Here is a 10,011-nt window from a genome sequence, read left to right as displayed (position 1 = left end):
TCTATCCAGTACGAGATGAAGAATATCTTCTGCCACACATTCAGTGATACTATGATGTTCTGCCAGAGCACATAGGGGCCATGTGCTCTGAAACTGAACCTCTGTAAAACCGTGAGCCAAAACAAACCTTTCTTCCATTGTTTATGTCAGACACCCCATCAACACCCACAGCTAAGAAGATGACAATTCACACTTGTGCTCAGCTCACTTCCTCCTTTTTTATCCATTCCAACTTCCCATCTCAGGAAATGGTTGCTGCCCACAGTGGATGGATCTTCCCACATCAATCAACTCAATCAAGATAATCCTGGCCAGGCATGCCCAAAGGCCTCTCTTCCGGATGATTCTAGATTTAGTCAAGTTGGCAATTGAGATGAACCATCACATTACAAGGTCCCCAACAGGCTGGGGTGGGGGTTGTATATCAAAACAATGTCATTGGGATGGGAGTGTAGCTCCACAGTAGAACACTGCCTAACGTGAGTGAGGCCCTGCGTTCAATCTTCAGCACGTCAATAACATTAATAATGAAGAGGAGGAGGAGGCGGCGGCATTGTTCAGGATTTACCAGGAGAAGGAAATACACATTGATTTTCAAGTTCTCCGTGTGTGCATTTAAGGAAGTGGTCACAGAGCTTTAGAGGGAGAGTTGTAAGAGGGTATCACAAATGGAAACCTGGCAGCAGGGATGCTTTTAGCATGATTTTACACAGAGAATTCCAAACACACTTAACTATGAAGGTGATGAATCTCCACATCCATTTGCAACTGACACCAGTCTCTACATTAGGACATTGGAAAAAAAATTCAGCAAATTTAGCCCAAATAGGAGTTGAAAGAAGACAAGAAAGATAAATGCAAATACAAAACAAAGCAAACAGAGAGAGAGAGAGATTATATTGTTGTGGGATATCCACCTGTGACTACTCAGACACAGATTGAAGCCAATAGAAAGTCTTTACCAGCCAGTTGACAACTACACTATGTGTTCGGGGTCCTGGTGAAGCCCCAAGCCTCTCTCAGAGTGAGCTTTTAAGCACAAAAAACATATCCTGGGTTGAGACACCTCAGTTAATAAGAACAGTTATCCACAAGTGGAACAATAAAAGCAGAAAGCGCCGGGTGGTGGTGGAGCACGCCTTTAATCCCAGCACTCGGGAGGCAGAGGCAGGTAGATCTCTGAGTTCAAGGCCAGCCTGGGCTACAGAGTGAGTTCCAGGAGAGGCGCAAAGCTACACAGAGAAACCCTGTCTCGAAAAAACAAAAACAAAAACAAAACAAACAAACAAAAGGCAGAAAAGCAAGGTTGTATGTACATTTAGAGACTTTCCTAAAGATATGGATTTTCATGGATTAAGTCTTTGGTTTTGTTTTGGCAGGTGGTGCTGTGTGCTGAGCTTTATGGTCTGAATGGTACTTTTACCATGGAGTCAGTTGTGCTGAAGTCTGGGGACCTACTAAGGTCTGGGGGGCTGTTACAATATCAATCTGAAATTGTTTCTTCAAATATTGATAACCTGTAGTATATTGTGCAAGCAGAGATTAAATTTTTGGTGATATCAACAACCTTCTAGAAAATATGTATCTTGCCAAAATGGACATAATGACAGAAATTTCTAAAAACATCTTAAATGGGCAGTGAGAATTAAAAAAATAATAAGAAATAATAATGCTCTTAAAAAATTTTGTAATTTAAGGCCTTTGTACAAAAAGAAACTTAAATACAGATAAATTCTATGAGATATTTTTAGAAATAATAAGGCTAATTTCACAACTCTTCTAGGAAATAGAAAGCAGGGGCCAAGCTTTCACCTGTTAATGTGACTTTGACACTAAAGCCTGGTGACTATACTTGGAGAAAGCAAAATTAATTATACACCAATCACATCCCTCAGTGTACATGCAAAATTCCCAAACAAAATATTCACAGGCTAAGCAGAGAAAAACATAAAATAATTTAATTTCACAACCAAGTTGAGTTTATTCCAAAATTAAATGGTAAAACAATCAGTGTGATACAGAAAAGGATTTTTTCCTGGTTATACAGCCACTTCGATTGACACATAGAAATACATGTAATAGGTTTCTATTGCAAGAAATCCATGGAGTCTATTTAATGGGCCAAGGAATTGATTAGGGGGTAAGACTCACTACAGCATGGGAGATTTATCATAGGATCTGGGAAAGCCAAGCTATGTCCCACACTGATCTTCTGCCTGGTCCAAGATCTGCCCGGTCCATCCAGCATCCAAACCACGAGGGACTGAAGAGAGCTGTGCATCCCAGGCCTTAAGGGTCCCGAGCAGCCACACCCCAGGGGCATGTACAGGTCATAGGCAGGTGTAGCAGTTACTTGCTGCCTCTCTAGGGGCGGTGCTTCAAGGTCATAGCTAGAACAGCTACCCACTACAGGTTTCAACACTGATGGTGACAATGGTGTTGATATATAGATGAAGATGGGAGCTTCTAGAAGTCCTGTGAGCAGAAACAGCCAGGAGTTACAGAGAGGAGATGAGGTAATTAAATTGGTAATGGTATCTTAACAAAGGGAAGGTGAAAATACCACCAGGAAGCAAGTGCCTGGAGAGAATCTATGATATGTCAATCATCCTAGGAGCCTAATGAAGAGAAAGGACCAAAGACTAGCAATAAGGAGCATGTCTCCAGTATCTGAAGTAGCTAGAGGGGCCTGGGAACAGATGAAGTGCTTGTTGTGCAAGCATAAGGACCTGAGTTTCAGTTCCCAGGACCCACATAAAAACCCAGGGACCACAGTACAAGCCTGTAGTCCCAGGTCTGGAGAGTCAGGGACCAGTGGGTCACTGGAAGCTCACTGGCCAGACAGTTTAGCTGAATCCCTGAGCGCACAGTTCAGTGAAAGACTCTCTCTCTCTCTCTCTCTCTCTCTCTCTCTCTCTCTCTCTCTCTCTCTCTCTCTCGTTTTTGTTTTTGTTTTTTGTTTTTTGAGACAGGGTTTTTCTATGTAGTTTTTAGTGCCTGTCCTGGATCTCACTCTGTAGACCAGGCTGGCCTTGAACTCACAGAGATCCTCATGGCTCTGCCTCCCGAGTGCTGGGATTAAAGGCGAGAAAGACTTTCTCAAAGGTAAGGTGGAGATGACCAAGGAGGACACCAACTTCAGCCTCTCACTTCCACGGGTACACACACAATGTGAGGCCACACACACAAACATGTATATATACACTCGTGTACACACATGCTCACATACACCATACAGGCAGCTTGCAGAGGGACCTGCAGTGATGAGACTTTGAAGTGTGGGAAGCCATTAGCAAAGGTTGAGGGAAGGACACAGATCTGTACTTCAGAAAAGATCTCTGCGACAATGAGGAGAGTCTGTGGATGGGTGGAGACTAGATAGCAGGTCAACGTGATGCTGTGGACAAGAAATAAAGGCTAGGGGACTTGGAGGGTAAATATGGGAGATGAGAGCTGGGGGTTCAAGGATAATATATGAATTTCTGGTGTGAACATCTAGATAATAGTGATTTTATCAGAATAACGATGGGTAAGGAGGGTTGGGGGGATAATGAAACTAAAGATACATAATCTTGGGGATGGAGAGACAGTCAGTCAGTAAAGTACTGACTGTAAAAGCCTAAGGACACGAGTCTGACCCCAGAACGTGAGTAAAACAGGCAGGTGCGGTGGGGCATGCTTGTGTTCCCAGTGCTGGGGAGGCAGAGACCCAGTGTCTCAGCCAGTGTTCTATTGCTGTGAAGAGACACTATGGCCAAGGCAACTCTTAGAAAACTAAGTATTTAATTTCTTTTATAAGAAATTGGAGGTTTGCTTACAGTTTCAGAGGTTTAGTCCATTATCCTTGTGGTGAGGATCCTGATGGCCTACAAACAGACATGGTACTGAAGAAATGGCTGAGAGTTCTACATCCTGATCTGTAAGACACAGAGACAGAGAGACTGGGCCTGGCATGGCCTTTTGAAACCTTAAAGCCCACCCCCAGTAACACACTTCCTCCCACAAGGCCACACCTTGTACTCTTCTAGTCCTTTTCAAATAGTCCAACTCCCTGATGACTAAGCATTCATATATATGAGCCTGTGGGGGGTCATTCTTATTCAAACCACCATACATGTGTATCCCTGGAGCTCGCCGGCTCTCTGGCCTCACCTCATTGATGAATTCCAGGCCAGTGAGACATCCTGTCTCAACAAGCAAGGTGGACAGCACCTGAGGAATAACACCTGAGGATGACATCACACACACACACACACTGAAAAGAGCTATAATGTTACTACTTGTAATCTAAAATATGCATACTAGGCATTGCTTCCCCACGTTTAACAAGTCTGCTATATGTATCTAATGATACACTGATGGTGGGATATAATCAATGCAATTATGGAAGACGACTTGAAAGTCTGTAAACACAAAGATGACACTTCAGGTGCCTCACCTGAAGAGATGTGTATATATGTGCTAAAAGGCAGCTTGCAGAAGGATGTTCACTGAATGTTACTGATGATGAAAAAAAAAAAACAAGCAAAATGTTAAATAACCATAATATATTCATATAGTGGAATACTCTACATAAATTAAAATAGATTAATTATATATGTATATATTAAGATATGTGACTCTCAAAAACACAATTTCAAGTGATTAAAGCAAGATGCAAAAGATATATACAGAAAATTCACAACTGTGTGCTTTGGAAATGAAAGGTATGGCTGTTTGCATCCTGTTTGTGGCGCATACAGATGTCCAAAAGGACAAACACACACACAGAAACAATACACACCGACCTGAGATGATCATCACCCTTCCATGAGAAGACGGAGGGTGAGAGAGAAAGTAGGAGGAATGGAGCTTCATCTCTTCTGTATTCGTATCTGCACAGCAAAATCTAAATTTTAAAGAGGAAGAAGTAGAGGAAGCATTCATTTGACAAGCTATAAAAAGAACACCTCTCATTTTAAAGCCGGTTTTCTGAGTTATCATTTACATACCACAAGATTCAGCCTTTTCTACATATACAGTTTGATGAGTGTTAGCAAACAAGTACAGTTGTGTAACCACTAGTATAGTGGAAAAGCACATCCAGACGGCCCTCACGTCCCTCTGTGGCCAATCGCTCTTCCTTATCACTAGCGCCCCTCTACGGTCACCTGTCCTGTAGTTTCCAATCCCAGTGAAACATCTCCACAATGCCACCTAAATGGACTAATGGTATGTAGCCTATTGTTCTTACATATTACTTAGCACAATGCTTCTGAGACTCATTGACATATTTATATGTTGTCCTAGACAGGGTTCTATTGCTGCGATGAAACACTATGACCAAAAAACAAGTTGGGAGGTGTGGTAGTTTGAGTGTAATTGACCCCCATAAGCTCATAGGGAATGGCACTATTAGTAAGTATGGCCTTGTTGGAGGAAGTATGTCACCGTGAAGTGGGCTTTGTGGGCTCCTATGCTCAAGCTATGCCTAGTTCAGTTCACTTCTGTTGCCTGCAGGTCAAAATATAGTACTCTCAGCTCCTTCTCCAGTACTATGTCTGCCTGCACACCACCATTTCCTGCCATGATGATAATGGACTAAACCTCTGAAACTGTAAGCCAACCCCAATTAAATGATAAGAGTTGCTATGGTCATGTGCCTCTTCACAGCAATAGAAACCCTAAGACAGGAGGAAAGGGATTATTTGGCTTATATTTCCATATTGTAGTCTGTTGTTTGTTGTCTTTTACTCTTTTGGGGGGCCTGCTACCCAGCTCCCAAATAAATCACACGCACAGGCTTATTCTTAATTATGAATGCTCAGCCTTAGCTTGGCTTGTTTCTTGTCAGCTTTCTTTAAATTATCCCATCTGGCCGGGCGGTGGTGGTGCACGCCTTTAATCCTAGCACTCGGGAGGCAGAGCCAGGCGGATCTCTGTGAGTTCGAGGCCAGCCTGGTCTCCAAAGCGAGTTCCAGGAAAGGCGCAAAGCTACACAGAGAAACCCTGCCTCGAAAAAAAAAAAATTATCCCATCTACCTTTTGCCTCTGGGCTTTTCCTTTTCTCTTATTTCTGTAAATCCATCTCTTACTCCATGGCTTGCTGTGTAGCTGGGTGGCCGCCCCCAGAGTCCTCCTCCTCCTCTAGCTGCCACTTCTTTTTTTTCCCCAGATTTCTCCTGTATATTCTCTCTGCCTGCCAGACCTGCCTATCCTTTCTTCTGCCTCGCTATTGGCCATTCAGCTCTTTTATTAGACTACCAGGTGTTTTAAACAGGCACAGTAACACAGCTTTACAGAGTTAAACAAACGCAACATAAACAAAAGTAACATACCTTAAAATAATATTCTACAGCAGTAGTCTGTCTTGAAGGAAGCCAAGACAGGAACTCAAGCAGGGCAGGAACCTTAATGCAGGAGCTGATGCAGAGGCCATGGACGGGTGCTGCTTACTGGCTTGTTCCCATGGCTTACTCAGCCTGTTTCTTATAGAACCCAGGACCATGTGCCCAGGGGTGGCACCACCCACAATAGGCTGGGCCCTTCCCCATCAATCACTAATTAAGAAAATGCCCTACAGATTTGCCTACAGACAGATATTATGGAAGCATTTTCTTAATTGAGACTCCCTCCTCCGATGACTTTAACTTGTGTCAAGTAGACATAAAACTATCCAGCACACAAGTATTCACAATTTATTCTCTTTTGTTACTTAGTAGAATTCCATTGTATAGAGGCACCACAATGCTCTTATCTATTTACACACTGATGGACTTTGAGTTGTGTCTTAGTCTGGGCTCTATAAATAAAACTTCTGTAGAGGGATATGGAGGTTTAAGTCTGTAGTTCCAACACCTAGAGACTGAGGTAGGATAACTTTTAAGTTCAAGATCAGCAGTCACACAATCACAATACATGCAGAACAGGCCTTTGTCAAAGTTCAATATCTTTTCATAATAAAAGCCCTGAAGAAAGTAGCAAGAGAAAAAGCATACCTCAACATAAAAAAAGACTATGTATGACAAGTGTATGCCAACATTATACTAAATGGAAGAACAACTCAAAACATTCCCTCTAAAATCAGGAACCGGACAAGAGTGTCCACTCTGATCACTCTTAATACAGTGTTCTGGGTCTTAACTAGAGAAGTAAGTCAAAAAAAATAATAAAATATCTACAAATAGGAAAGGAAATCAAACAATCCCTATTTGCACTACCCTATATTGGAATAGAGTCTTCAAATATGTGGTTAAATTAAGGGTCTTGAGATAAAAAGATTATCTAGGACTAGCCAGGTGGGTCATAAATGTAATCATGTATCTCTTTTAAGATTAGTGGGAGCCAGCTGGTGGTGGTGCAAGCCTTTAATCCCAGCACTCGGGAGGCAAAGGCAGGTAGAGATCTATGAGTTCCAGGTCAGCCTGGTCTACAAAGCGAGTCCCAAGAAAGCCAGAGCTACAGAGAAACCCTGTCTGGAAAAAAATCGGTGGGAAATCTGTCACACACAGAGGAAAAGGCAAAAAGAGTAGGGAGAAAAGTAATATTTGAAGATGCTGGCCTTAGAGATTGAAATGATACGGCCACAAACCAATGAGTGCCCCTGACCACTGGGTCTTAGAAGAGTCAAAGAACTGATTCTCCCCAAAAGGAGCGTTTGCTTCCCCAGAAGGAGCATAGCCCGGTCAATATCCTGATTTTAGTCCAATAAACTGAATTTCAACCTCTGCCTTCCAGAAATGTGATGAATAAACTCGTTGTGGTAAACCACTGTGTGTGGTATCTTATTACCGCAGCATCAAGAAAGTAACGTGAGCCCCCATGAATTCTACTTAGTGACAGTCATGGTGTCCACCTATAACCCTCTACATGTTGTGCTATGGGTTGGATATGGCTTGGGAATATCATCCAAGGATCCATGGGTTGAAGCTTAACCCTCACTGTGAGGTATGAAGAAGATAGAAAATTAATCCAACATGGCATTTAGAGAGGGGCCCTTTGGAAAGTAATTAGTATTAAGTAAGCCATGGGGTGGAGCCCTCGTGAATGAGTGCTGGTGGTTTCATTTAAGAGAGAGACCAGGGAAGATACATACATGTTCCCTGTTTCTTGCCGTGTGTGGCTCTGTACCACCTTAAGATTCTGCGAGCCAGAGGACTATCACCAGGAGACAGCTCAGCTATTGAAGCACTTGCGAGCCAGACACCTGAATCTCCAGAACCCGCACAAAAGCAGGTGCAGGAGCGCATACCTGCAACACCTGAGTACCACCACTGGGCGGCCAGAGCAGAGAAGGGGCACTCCCTGGCCCTCTGGGAGACCAGAGAAGGAGCACTCCCCGAAGCTCCCAGGCCCGCTGGGAGAGCAGAGAAGGAGTACTGCCGGAGGCCCCCAGGCCAGCTGGGAAGCAGAGAAGGAGCACTCCCGGAAGCTCTCAGACCCGCTGGGAGACCAGAGAAGGAGCACTGCCGGAGGCCCCCAGGAGCAGAGAAGGAGCACTCCCGGAGGCTACCAGGCCAGCTAGCCTGCTGTACTCAGCGGTGAACGAGAGTGACCCTGTCCCAGACAAGGTGCCAAGCTAGGACCAACACCTGAGGGTGTTCCCTGACCTTCAGACATGCATGCATATGCCCACACTCACACACATGAATGTGCACGCCAACATCGTACACATACCCCAGAAAAGAAAGCTATTGCCTAATGTGGGCCCCCTCCAGAACAGAACCAGGAACCAAAATAAACCTCTTTCCAACATACCAAATCTGTGGCATTGGTTATTAACAGAAAAAGAACTAATACACCTTGCTGCGCTGTTTTTTTGTTTGTTTTTGTTTGTTTTTGACGTGTGTAAGTATTTTCTTTTCTTTTGAGAAATCCTGGGAAATGACCACAAAAGTACAGTACATCCAAAAAAAAAAAAAAAAGGGACTAATTTTCAACAACCTGAAAATTTCAAATTCTAGAATTGCTTGTTTTGAAACTAATTTCCAAACAAGATAGGATAAAGAAAGAAAGGAAGGAAGAATTTAAGAAATCGTGGATGTTCGTGACAATGCTAAAACAGCTTGCTCTTGTCAGGACACTTCAGGACAAGGTAGGTAAGATGTGTTTCACTAAAGCTTTTTGTTTGTTTGTTTGCCTTGTTAACTGCAATAACACAATGAAAGCAACAACAGCCACCTTAAAAGCGAAGGAGCTACTGGGAAAGGAGTTCTCAGATGTCGGCCCTCACTGCAGGAGTGGCGGGTGCAGTGCTGGGCTGGGCTGCCTGGCCCTGGTGCTCCATCTCATAGCCTGTGGGGTCGTGGGTCACACTTGTCTGGGAGGCCCACTGCCTTGGGAGAGCAGCCACCGAGCCTCTGGTGGGTACAGGCTGCACTAAGAAGAATGGCTTCTGTGCTTCTTTGCGTGTTTCTTTCTGGTCTTGGCTTTGGCCAGGTTCCTCGCTGTCCTCTTATTGTTCATGGTCTTGCTCTTTATTGGAGGGCCATGAGTTCTTAACTGTGTTAACCAGCAATCTGTTATTGGTACCAGCAAGAGGAGACTTCTTCATCCAGCCCATCGGTCCAGTTGTCCCTGCTCTGGATTTCCCAAGCTTTGCCTCCTTTAGCAAGTCTTCTAAAGGCTTTCCTCTCCAGCTCCTGATCCTCTTCCATGGAATGGGGGCAGGCGAGGTTCTTCTACATATAAGAAAAGATGCAGGGCAAAGCAGGAAGAAAACACCAATCGCCTTGCTGTCTCTCTCTCTTTTTTTTTTTTTTTTTCTGGAGCTGAGGACCGAACCCAGGGCCTTGCACTTGCTAGGCAAGCGTTCTACCACTGAGCTAAATCCCCAACCCTTGCTGTGTCTTAAGAAAGATTTTTTTTTTCCAGACATGATAGAGCATGCCTTTAATCCCAGCACTCAGGAGGCAGAGGCGGGTGGGTCTCTGTAATCTACAGAGTGAGTTCCATGTAAGCCAGGTCTACATTGGGAGACTTTGTCTTTAAAAGTAAGTAAGCAAATAAATAAATAAATAAAGGTAGGAAGGA

General features: G+C 43.8%; 1 long non-coding RNA gene across 1 annotated transcript; it reads right to left on the bottom strand.

The window, feature by feature from the left end:
- Positions 1-1,942: 1,942 nt before the first annotated feature.
- On the bottom strand, positions 1,943-8,858 carry LOC128099988 (uncharacterized). Its single transcript, XR_008214633.1, has 5 exons — positions 6,318-8,858; positions 4,788-4,888; positions 4,439-4,500; positions 3,819-3,917; positions 1,943-2,475 (listed from the first exon to the last, which is right to left on the bottom strand). It is a non-coding gene; the product is annotated as an uncharacterized LOC128099988 (long non-coding RNA).
- Between the last annotated feature and the right edge of the window lie 1,153 nt (positions 8,859-10,011).

Source organism: Peromyscus californicus, unplaced genomic scaffold (assembly GCF_007827085.1).
Source record: "Peromyscus californicus insignis strain IS unplaced genomic scaffold, ASM782708v3 Scaffold_6__1_contigs__length_162567912, whole genome shotgun sequence".
NCBI classification, from domain to species: domain Eukaryota; kingdom Metazoa; phylum Chordata; class Mammalia; order Rodentia; family Cricetidae; genus Peromyscus; species Peromyscus californicus.
Note: the sequence above shows the minus strand (reverse complement) of the source record. Positions and strands in the feature narration are given on the sequence as shown.